Here is an 11,558-nt window from a genome sequence, read left to right as displayed (position 1 = left end):
ATTGAAAGCCCATTTGTTTAGAGTTGCTTTTGTAAACCATTAACTAAAACATATTGGGTGAAAGTTTCTACTGCGGATAAAGGTAACCAAGGATTTTCCGAGAAGGCTCTGACTCTTGGTCCAGATGTGGACAAGTTTTAAAGGAATATTACCCAGAAGCGTAATGGGTCAGAAGGGTGCTAAGAGTGCCAGGGAGAAATGTTTGATTTTATGGTAAAAAAAAAATGATGGATCAAAAAGCACAGAGTGCATCAATAAATGGGTTAAAGATTTTAATTTTCCTGCCGTGATTTATTTAGTTTACAAAAAAAGTTGAGGTCATTAATTTCAATCTGTAGTGCAACATTACTTTTCGTTACTTTCCGTTGTCATGCCACCGCAATGTACTTCTAAAATGTTTTTCCGTCCTGTAAAGCACTTTGAATTGTCTTGTTGCTGATATGTGCTGTACAAATAAACTTGCCTTGCCTTTCTTAAACCAGATCAATCCCAAGGCGATCATTACACTCGCACCCCTTGTTTCAGACTCAACTTTTGGATCTTTAGTCATATTCTGACAAAAAAAAATAAGGCTGAACTACTCACAGCCAGAACGTTCTCGCTGTCTGTATTCCTCGGGGACAAAGTTCATCTGACTGAATCAAAATGGTTCTGAATTCCTGACAGTCTGTTCTGTCCCTCATTCAGTACATTGTTTACCAAAGCCAGCAAATGAATTTGAAAATCGCTTTTCTGTGTCAGACCTTGCAGTTTACAATTAAGCTGCCGTATGATTTGTCTCAGACGCTGGAACTCGCAGCTGGAAATTTGGAGCGTTTTACTTGCAAGTTGGAAAACTGGGATTTATTAATGCTTTTGGTGGCTTACTGGTATAGAAACCATGAGAAGTGTTAACAGTTATTGGCCACCTTTAGTACGTTCTATATGGATACAGCTATGTTGAATAACAAATACGGGGTTTGTTGAGCGAGGTCCAACTTTCCCAGTTAGAATTCCAACTTCAGTGGGCGTCCTTATTGTATTGCTGACTGGTAACTTGGGAAATCCGACTTCCTAGTACCAGGGAAGTGCAACAAATACTCTTGCTATCTACTGTCCGTTCTCATTAATGCTTCTACTTTGGTTGAACAGGATGTTCACCATGCCGACACTGGTTTTATGTTAGTATTTGTTTTACTTTGTTCTGAGGTGAAATCTTGCATTGGAAATCAAATATTTTTGTATCATCTTTCCTTTCTATAACAATTTAGTTTAGTTGTTAGTGAGGGGGGACCTGTGGCCTTTTAATTTAATAAAGATTAGATTCTTAGTTCCTTTAAATCGGGTATGTGGCGCAGTAACAGATCTAAAACATGTAGAGCAGTGTCTCCCAAGAATCCGGATTGGATAACTCTTTTTAAACTTTACAGCTACCCACAAATTTTCATTTATTATGAATTGGTGGAGGTTCTGGCCCTCTAGGGACCAATCCACACCAATGGGCCTTAAATAAAATAAAATTAATGTACTCTATTCAGACATTCTGCCCTCTTAATATTTCAAAATAAAACACTAGTTTGGCGTAACTGATGAATGTAGATACAAAACTAAACCAAGCGAGTTCCTTTTTATAAGCTAAACTGAGAATTTAATAGAATTGTTGTGTGAACTTTAGTCAGTTTAATAAACCCTTACAGAACCATGCTCTGCAAATAAGATCATTAGGATGCTCACTTTCACATGAACTAAAATGATCTCGATCAGACACTGCTGCAAAGTGAAGGGTGGTTACCAGATAGTGATGTAACTTTTGATACTTCTTGCTAGCATTTATTCATTTCAGGTGTATTTTTAATTCACCCCTTTATTAATAAAAGATTTTCATGTAATCTGGTAAAACTATGTTGTATTAAAATTTATGCTGTTGTCAAATATGTTAAAACTCTACTTTAATACAAGTGTTTTAAAGCTGTGTTTGTAGTGTACTGGACTCTGTAGTTTGTTGTGAATTTGACCCGTAGTCCTTTAAAGTATCTTGAGATGACTTTTTGTGAGAATTTGCATTACATTTAATGAAAATATGTCGTTATAAATACCAGTTCATTTTGTGTATAGCTTGTTTTATTGAGAAGATCTAATGGTTAAAAGCTGAAGTGCTTTTAAAATCATAGCAAAGGACACCCTGCAATGTTTTATTTACCAGATTTGATCCTTGCTTCCAAATTGGGAGACGTTTGACATGGCTAGTTGGAAAAAAACCTTCACAACACACCTCAGGTCTGAGTGCAAGGGTGTGATGGAAATGACCCTAACCAGCCCTCAGACACATTCAGTAAAATATGTTTTCATGTTTTGATTAAATCTGGACACAGTGAGGTAGTGTGAACTGGCTACCAACCAAACTGATCTGTTTAATTTATAATTTATTTATTATTACTTTATTTAACCAGGAAAGACCATTAAAATTTAAAATGTATAATTTATTCCAGGTCACAAGTGTGACCAACATAAATATTTATTGTTTGTTTATTTGAAATAATAATAGATGGATTTGGAATATAGATTTTACTGACTTGACAGGGTTACCTATAATCACACGCTTTAATACCATTAACTGCATGGGTCTGAACAAATTACAGTACGTTGTAAATTAGAGGCTGCAGTTTGATACAGATCCTGGGCCGATGAAGAAGAGCAGAATTGTGAACAGATCAGTTTTGGGTCCACTGCAGAAACCTGGACTTAAAAGGGTTCAACTGTTCTGCTTGGAGTAATCTTAGCAGAATGAGGTCAGTGATCAACATTATTTAACAACGTTAGAGAGAACCCTGGAAAATATAGAAACAGGAATCAGGAATGTCCATCAGATACCGGTTCCCTTGACTCGGAATTAGATATTTCTGCAGCAAATGCACAAGTGTTCAGAGTATTTAAATTTTAAAGAATTGAAAATTTTTTTAAATTTTTTTTTTATTTTGATCATTTATATTAACATATTTTTATTAGTTTTTTTGCATCTAGCTACATTCTATACAATTATTGATCTCGAATTACCTAATTTCACAGCAAAATAATATTTTCACACCTATTTCTTTTCGATTTGCTGGTGATAGTGGAAAAATTCAAATAGGTCATCCTGTTTAGTATCTGTTTTACTTTGTGTGTCCTAGATCAGCTTGTTGTCTATGAAATGTCCAGTTCCTACTACTTTTGCCAGCTCAGCATGCCACACTTGGAGACGCCTGGAATGCAGGGCCTTCCTCTGATATGAACATAGTGTCTACCCAAGGGAAGATACCTCTCTTCTCTCCGGGGCTTCACATCACGCAGACCTCTTTTAGAAATCTGATGCTCAAGGTCTGTTTTATCTCCCTGTCTCTGTATTGTGAACTACTTTCTCAGTCTATGAAGGGCTATAAAAAGTGAGTGTTTTCCTGTTTACAGCAGGACGGGCAGATTGAGATACGTTTTTGTTTGCATCCTCTGTCCATTCTCAATTCTTGCAAGAATTAATGAAAGTGCCACTTTTGATTCTCACTTTAAACTCCCACCCTTGCCAGCGTTTAATGTTTTCTCGAGGTTTTAGTTGCCTCATCAGGCACAGATTCTGATCCCTACCCTCATGTGCTACCGTGACAGATGACATCTGACCTTGTTGTCCCTCCCTGCAGGTGGGATATGAAGCCTGCATAGGGGGAACCTTTGACTTTTTTTTTCAGGCTGCAGTTGGAGAATCCAGCTCTTTAGATCAGAGGCGTCCAACTTCAGCCATCAAGTCTCCTGCTTGTAATAAATCTGTCCCTCCTCCAATGCAACGGAAATAATGGCATGTTCTGGAAAGGTGTTATTATGTACCATTTGGTGTCTGAGTGGAATGGTTTTATACCTGAATGCAGGGCTATGACGTACACATGCTGTACCATTTGAACCAATAAGAAACCTTCAACTGCAGTAGCCACTGTTCAACCCAAAGAGGACAGCACTAAGGTTTTGGGATAAATATTGCAGAATTAAACATGTTTACATAAAAATGTCAAAAATTACACAGTAACATAAAAATAGCACCCTTAAAACCCATTTTATACACTGTTCTAAAAAAAAAAAGAAGTTGATTTTGGGTTTAGTTTTACTTTAATAACCCCACATTTTGCATTTTAATTTCATAGAAGATAGGATCACATGTGTCCAGTGAGGTTTACTCAAAAGCAGCTTCTAGTTAACGCAAATCTGCTTTTAATTAATTTATTAAACTAGGCTAAATACAACATGTGACTCAAAAGAGTGTCCGAGCTACCGCACCCTGTTGGCGGTCAGACGCCTCGGGGCTCCTCCGGTCCTTGGTCCCCAGAAGCAATCACACACTGTATCTAAAGACTTTTAAAGGAACAAATCTCAACCAGTTTCTAACTTTTTAGCTTATTTTAATCTAAATTAAGGCAGAGGAATGATTACAGAGATCAGCGCTGAGGCTCCCGTCTCAGACCGTTGCTGTCTGTTAGAGGATGACGAAGAGCCTCAATAGAAGGTCACATATAGTTTTTATATCTGACACTCCAATGCAATGGATGTGCCCTCCCTCAGTGATTATCAGTAGATTATGTGTCACCATTGTGGTGTCTATCTGTTAGATTGTGTAGTAGCGGGTGTCCATACTTAATCTAAGTGTGCTGTAGCTTTCTAATCAACCCAGTTATACCAGCTGCTCCACTATCAAACCCAGTGCCCCATGCTTCAGGTCATTTATGACAAACCTTGGGCCATTTATCCTTGTACTGTATGTCTATGAGCATTCTTATCCTATTGTAACAAAAGGGAAACATTAGAACTTATACTTTATTTCACTATAGTATAAAAGGGAAAAACAGCTATGAGTCATATTAATAAAGGTTATTCCTAACAAGAGTGACCCAAATCCTGTTGTTATTGCTGACAATTGAGTACATTTTTATTCCTAATTTTTTAATCAAGCCCAAATTTGCAAACTGTATGGCTTTCTTTTAATAAGGCAACCAGGCAAAGACCCTTTTAAGTTTTGGATGTAAAAAGGTTTCTACATCCATTTACTACAGAAAATCAGATTTTTTTTTAAAATTAATTATATATTATATTGCATTCTGAGTTTAGTGCTGTTATGGATGTATGATTCTGTGGCCTTTTCTAATCACCTCTTTGCTGCCCTAATTAAATATATCTGTCCTTGTTGCTTATCTGCCGCACCGCTCACTGCTACAGCTTACACAACATAACTGCTGATTTCACATAAGATGCAACACATAGTCAAAGATAAACTGATACAAGAGGATGAGACCCTTTAGGAGGGTTAAGAACAGGCGTAGATAAAAGCAGGACTCACGATCCATTCTTGGCACCTCTCGGTTCATCCCGAAGATGGGCTGAGGGGGGCCCGGTACCGAAGGTGAATGTCACTCTGGATCTGTTCAATTGTATTCTCTGTACCCTGATCATTTTTGGCATTAAATCTTGATTTTATACTTAACCATATCTCAGTATTTCACAAGGTAAATACTTTGCTGGTTTTACTGGTTGGGTCTCGGAACTGGAGAGAAACCTACGGTGGCCGGGGGGTGCAAAACACTTTTACAAGTACCGAAACAAATTTACATTTCAGAAAACAAATTTACATTTCAGAAAACAATTTAACAAGATGCGAAACAAATTTACATTTCAGAAAACAAATTTACATTTTGGAAAACAAATTTACATTTCAGAAAAAAAATTTACATTTCAGAAAACACTTTTACATTTCAGAAAATCAACCGGAAAGGGAATGTACCAACGCCGAGGCTGACCCGGAAGTCAGCCTCAGGGCTGCATCCTTCGAAGGCCGTATTTGTAGGCCGATTACGTTACAGCGCGGCGACGAAGGCTGTCCCAATTCATGAATCATTCCGAGCAAATGCTGCCGACAAATGTGTCCTTATTTTGCCCGATTTGAAGGATGCGTTGTGAGTATCCTTAGTGGCCCATCATTTCCCATCATTCATTGCGGGTCGAAGCGGATTGGTCAAGCAGGGGAAGCCATGGCGGACCATAGCAACAAAAGCTGTGAGTAAATTGTGGAAAATTACACTTTCTGTGACACAAATTAAGTTCTACAATGTTTTTAGTGCGGGAATATAACTATGTAGACGTGAAATATCTGCTTGATTTATCTAGACATCGCTTAATTTCAAATGTGCTCCGACGTGTTCGGAGTTTTCCGTTCCCGGCGTAGTAACCGGCTCGCCTCGCCAGCCCTACCGGCGGTGAGGTGAGCTAGCCCGGTAGAGATCTGACCGGACTATCGGCACTAAGCTCCCGCTGGCAGTCATCACAGTGAACGTTTAACACAAGTGATTTCTAACAGTTTATGTTGTTATTTTAATTGTTACTGAAAATCGATTTAATATTTCAGGTGATATTAAGGTTAACCAGAATAAATGAACAGTTTTATGTAATCCAACTGTATCGCTGGAGAGTGTGATTGAGAATAAATAAGCTTTTCAATATGAATTTTTAATGAAGAAATGTGCTATATGTTTTAGAGGTTTATTTATAATTCAGTTAGCATTATAATTTCTGATTCCAGGTAAACCAGACGAGGAATACACCTCCAAATGTAAGTAAATCTCAGTAAAGAAGTGAAAAGTTTGAAAGAGCTTGTTTTAGACATTTGCATAGAAATATTTTCTTCAAATTAAGACAAATGTGAAATTAAAAAAGGCTTTATTTTTGCTCTGATATTAGGCAAAATGTTTTTTTTTTTGGTATTTTCATATATTTTTTTTTTAGGTACAAAGCAGCAGACGGGCCAGTTTATTAAGCTCAGGGGTGAGAACCACCACCTTTTTACTGGAGCTAAAAACTCAGCCACCGTGGCTTGGAGGTACAATAACAACATTCTTTGCAGTCAGTTTCTGTCCAGTTTCAATAACTCCTATCTTTCTAACTTTCATAAATATCCATCCAGTGATTAACATACTTCTTTTGGTTCAGGACAATTCTGGAGAAGATGGACCAACAGGGGAAGGTCACCCCCTTTGCAGGCCAAAACAATGTAGGGCAATTTGAAAAAAAAAAAGAATATAAAGTATGTTCATAAGTTCTCATATCACACACAAATAAAAAAATATTTCTAAAAGTCTTGTTGGTTTCTCTGTTTAGTCAACTCTTTTTTTTTTATTCCATCTAACTTTAGGATTGTAAGTATCCAGGGTCAGGAGAGGGAGTCAGTGAAAAGCCCACTGCTGCTGTTGGCCCTGGTTTGTCTTTATGAATGAGGTGTTGGGACAGAGGTCTTCCACAACACCTCCTGTCCTAATTGCCTCCATCCCTGAGGACACTCCAGGGCCAAGCAGAGCGGTGGTCAACCAGATGGAGAAGGAAGACAGTGAGCCAGCAGGAAGGGGTCAGAAAAGAAAGAGGGACAGAGATGATGGATTTGATCAGGGAGGACATGAGGGCACAGAGAATGGACAGACTGTTTTCCAAAGAATGGCACCAAAATATGGTGCTATAAAAGAAATAAGTAAATGTGTTTTGTTCAGATTGTTTCTTAAAGTTTTAAGGTGTTCTAATAAATTTCAAAATTGTTTTTGTCACTAGTTATTTCCATTTGATCTAACAATACATCCACTTAATTTAAAGTTATAAACAGAATTTATTATGAAAAATACAAACAGCACTTTAAACAGAATGAGGGAAGAAAACATTCAAACAGATCAAGATTACAAGAAACAAAAGGCATAAAATAATACTATGTACAAGTATTTACAACGGCGACAGCAGGATCAACCTGAGTGACCGGTTCCTGGAAAAGCCTCTTCAACAGAACAAAGAGGCAGATGTCTTTCTGAACAGAAAGTCTCTGGCGATGTGGCTAAATCTCTCACAAGGTCAGAGATTTGGATGGACGCTTCAACTGAGACCTTTGGTTTGTCTTTCTGGATGGTGAGTGAAGCATCACACAGGTGGTCTGCAGATGTTTGTGATGCCTCTCTCCGCTGTCCACGGTATCGTCCATCAAGTGGGTTTAAAGGGCTGGCTGAATTGACGGCTGCCACATCACTAAGAGGTAATCGGAAAAATGCAGAATTAGAAGATGGTACTCACAAAATATTACAATTATTTATACCCCTGAAACATTAATCACATCTATAATATACTTGGCTGACACAGTACTCATGTTCTGGTGGTACCTCCTCCAGGGTGGAAACCTCAGCTGAAAGCTGGTCCTGCCAGAGAGCAACGCTGACTGCCTCAGTCCAAACCTCACCCTCATCCTCTTCTACAGCCTCCTCTGGGTCATCCTCTGGGGCCATGACATCTCCAGCACCAAGGCAGATGTTGTGGAGGATGGCGCATGCTGTTATGACCTGAAAACAATTTAAAAGAGGGTGCATATACAGGTCCTTCTCAAAATATTAGCATATTGTGATAAAGTTCATTATTTTCCATAATGTAATGATGAAAATTTAACATTCATATATTTTAGATTCATTGCACACTAACTGAAATATTTCAGGTCTTTTATTGTCTTAATACGGATGATTTTGGCATACAGCTCATGAAAACCCAAAATTCCTATCTCACAAAATTAGCATATTTCATCCAACCAATAAAAGAAAAGTGTTTTTAATACAAAAAACATCAACCTTCAAATAATCATGTACAGTTATGCACTCAATACTTGGTCGGGAATCCTTTTGCAGAAATGACTGCTTCAATGCGGCGTGGCATGGAGGCAATCAGCCTGTGGCACTGCTGAGGTCTTATGGAGGCCCAGGATGCTTCGATAGCGGCCTTTAGCTCATCCAGAGTGTTGGGTCTTGAGTCTCTCAACGTTCTCTTCACAATATCCCACAGATTCTCTATGGGGTTCAGGTCAGGAGAGTTGGCAGGCCAATTGAGCACAGTGATACCATGGTCAGTAAACCATTTACCAGTGGTTTTGGCACTGTGAGCAGGTGCCAGGTCGTGCTGAAAAATGAAATCTTCATTTCCATAAAGCTTTTCAGCAGATGGAAGCATGAAGTGCTCCAAAATCTCCTGATAGCTAGCTGCATTGACCCTGCCCTTGATAAAACACAGTGGACCAACACCAGCAGCTGACACGGCACCCCAGACCATCACTGACTGTGGGTACTTGACACTGGACTTCTGGCATTTTGGCATTTCCTTCTCCCCAGTCTTCCTCCAGACTCTGGCACCTTGATTTCCGAATGACATGCAGAATTTGCTTTCATCTGAAAAAAGTACTTTGGACCACTGAGCAACAGTCCAGTGCTGCTTCTCTGTAGCCCAGGTCAGGCGCTTCTGCCACTGTTTCTGGTTCAAAAGTGGCTTGACCTGGGGAATGCGGCACCTGTAGCCCATTTCCTGCACACGCCTGTGCACGGTGGCTCTGCATGTTTCTACTCCAGACTCAGTCCACTGCTTCCGCAGGTCCCCCAAGGTCTGGAATCGGCCCTTCTCCACAATCTTCCTCAGGGTCCGGTCACCTCTTCTCGTTGTGCAGCGTTTTCTGCCACACTTTTTCCTTCCCACAGACTTCCCACTGAGGTGCCTTGATACAACACTCTGGGAACAGCCTATTCGTTCAGAAATTTCTTTCTGTGTCTTACCCTCTTGCTTGAGGGTGTCAATAGTGGCCTTCTGGACAGCAGTCAGGTCTGCAGTCTTACCCATGATTGGGGTTTTGAGTGATGAACCAGGCTGGGAGTTTTAAAGGCCTCAGGAATCTTTTGCAGGTGTTTAGAGTTAACTCGTTGATTCAGATGATTAGGTTCATAGCTCGTTTAGAGACCCTTTTAATGATATGCTAATTTTGTGAGATAGGAATTTTGGGTTTTCATGAGCTGTTTGCCAAAATCATCCGTATTAAGACAATAAAAGACCTGAAATATTTCAGTTAGTGTGCAATGAATCTAAAATATATGAATGTTAAATTTTCATCATGACATTATGGAAAATAATGAACTTTATCACAATATGCTAATATTTTGAGAAGGACCTGTATGTGTATATATTATGTATAATGTATATATAAAATGGATCTAGGTCAAGACTTACGTGAGGTACAAAGGTGTCATGCACCTCCAGCGCTTGCAGGAAGATGGCCCTGAATCTGGTTTTCATCATTCCAAAAACACGCTCTATTATAGAGCGTGTTTTTGGAATGATGGCTGTTAAAGCGCTGGGCTCCCACATCTTGTCTTGTCCTCTTGTAGGGAGTGATGAGGGGGAGTGGATATTGGAGGCATGGGTACCCTCCATCAGCAAGGATAAAATGCCCTGGAGGAGGATAAACTGTACAGTGGGCTGTGGCGGAGCACCCTAGAGTCATGCACTGACCCAGGCCAGCCCACATACGTGTCAATAAAATGGCTCTCAGAAACTGCCAGCAGGATTATGGAAGGGAAGAGTTTCCTGTTCCTGTAGCACTGACCATCAGGGCTGCTTGGACACCTGAAGTGGATATGGCAGCCGTCAATTGCACCCACAGCTTTAAGAAAAACTCTGGCGTGCCAGCCCTGCAAACTCATGGGACACTGCCTTAAGTCCTCAGGGGTCTTTAGAAGGTAGATGACCTGGTGACGAATAGCCACGATCTCCTCTGTAACTCTGTGGACGATGCGATGGACAGTAGAGCGAGGCATCCCAAACACTCTGCAGACCACTCTGTAGGATGTGCCACTTGCCACCAAGAAAAGAAAAACCAAGGTCTCAATAGTAGCACCCATCCATGTTGCCTATCCTGGTGCAAAAGATTAAGCAGCACTGCCAGAGACTCCCTGCTCAGCTGAAAATCAGGCCTGGTGTCCTCCTGGTTGAAGAAGCGTTTCAGGACTGGGACACTCAGGTTGATCCTGCAGTAAAGGGGTCTGGTCTAGAAAAGGGAAGAATGGAGATGGAAAAACACATTATTTTTAAGGCATGATTCTGGATATTTTAAGTGATCAAAGCAAGTAGATACTAATACACCAAAAACACTGCATTATTATATAATTATCTAAGAACAGGCAGAGGGGATCAAATACCTTATAATTCCCATCTATCTTAAAATTTAAAGTTGTTGTTTATAATATATATATATATATATATATATATATATATATATATATATATAAAATATGTCAACATACATTAGCCATAAAGTTGCTATCTCTTTGTTTATTGGCTAGTTAAATCAAACATCTTTTTTACCTGAACATGATTGTTTCTGGATTGTACCTGGAATCAGAAATTATAATGCTAACTGAATTATAAATAAACTTTTAAAACATATAGCACATTTCTTATATTGAAAAGCTTATTTATTCTCAATCACACTCTCCAGCGATACAGTTGGATTACATAAAACTGTTCATTTATTCTGGTTAACCTTAATATCACCTGAAATGTTAAATCGATTTTAAGTAACAATTAAAATAATAACATAAACTGTTAGAAATCACTTGTGTTAAACGTTCACTGTGATGACTGCCAGCGGGAGCTTAGTGCCGATAGTCCGGTCAGATCTCTACCGGGCTAGCTCACCTCACCGCCTGTAGGGCTGGCGAGGCGAGCCGGTTACTACG

This window comes from Girardinichthys multiradiatus, chromosome 10 (assembly GCF_021462225.1).
Source record: "Girardinichthys multiradiatus isolate DD_20200921_A chromosome 10, DD_fGirMul_XY1, whole genome shotgun sequence".
Lineage (NCBI taxonomy): Eukaryota > Metazoa > Chordata > Actinopteri > Cyprinodontiformes > Goodeidae > Girardinichthys > Girardinichthys multiradiatus.
The sequence above is the reverse complement of the archived record's forward strand: the minus strand, read 5'-3'. Positions refer to the sequence as shown.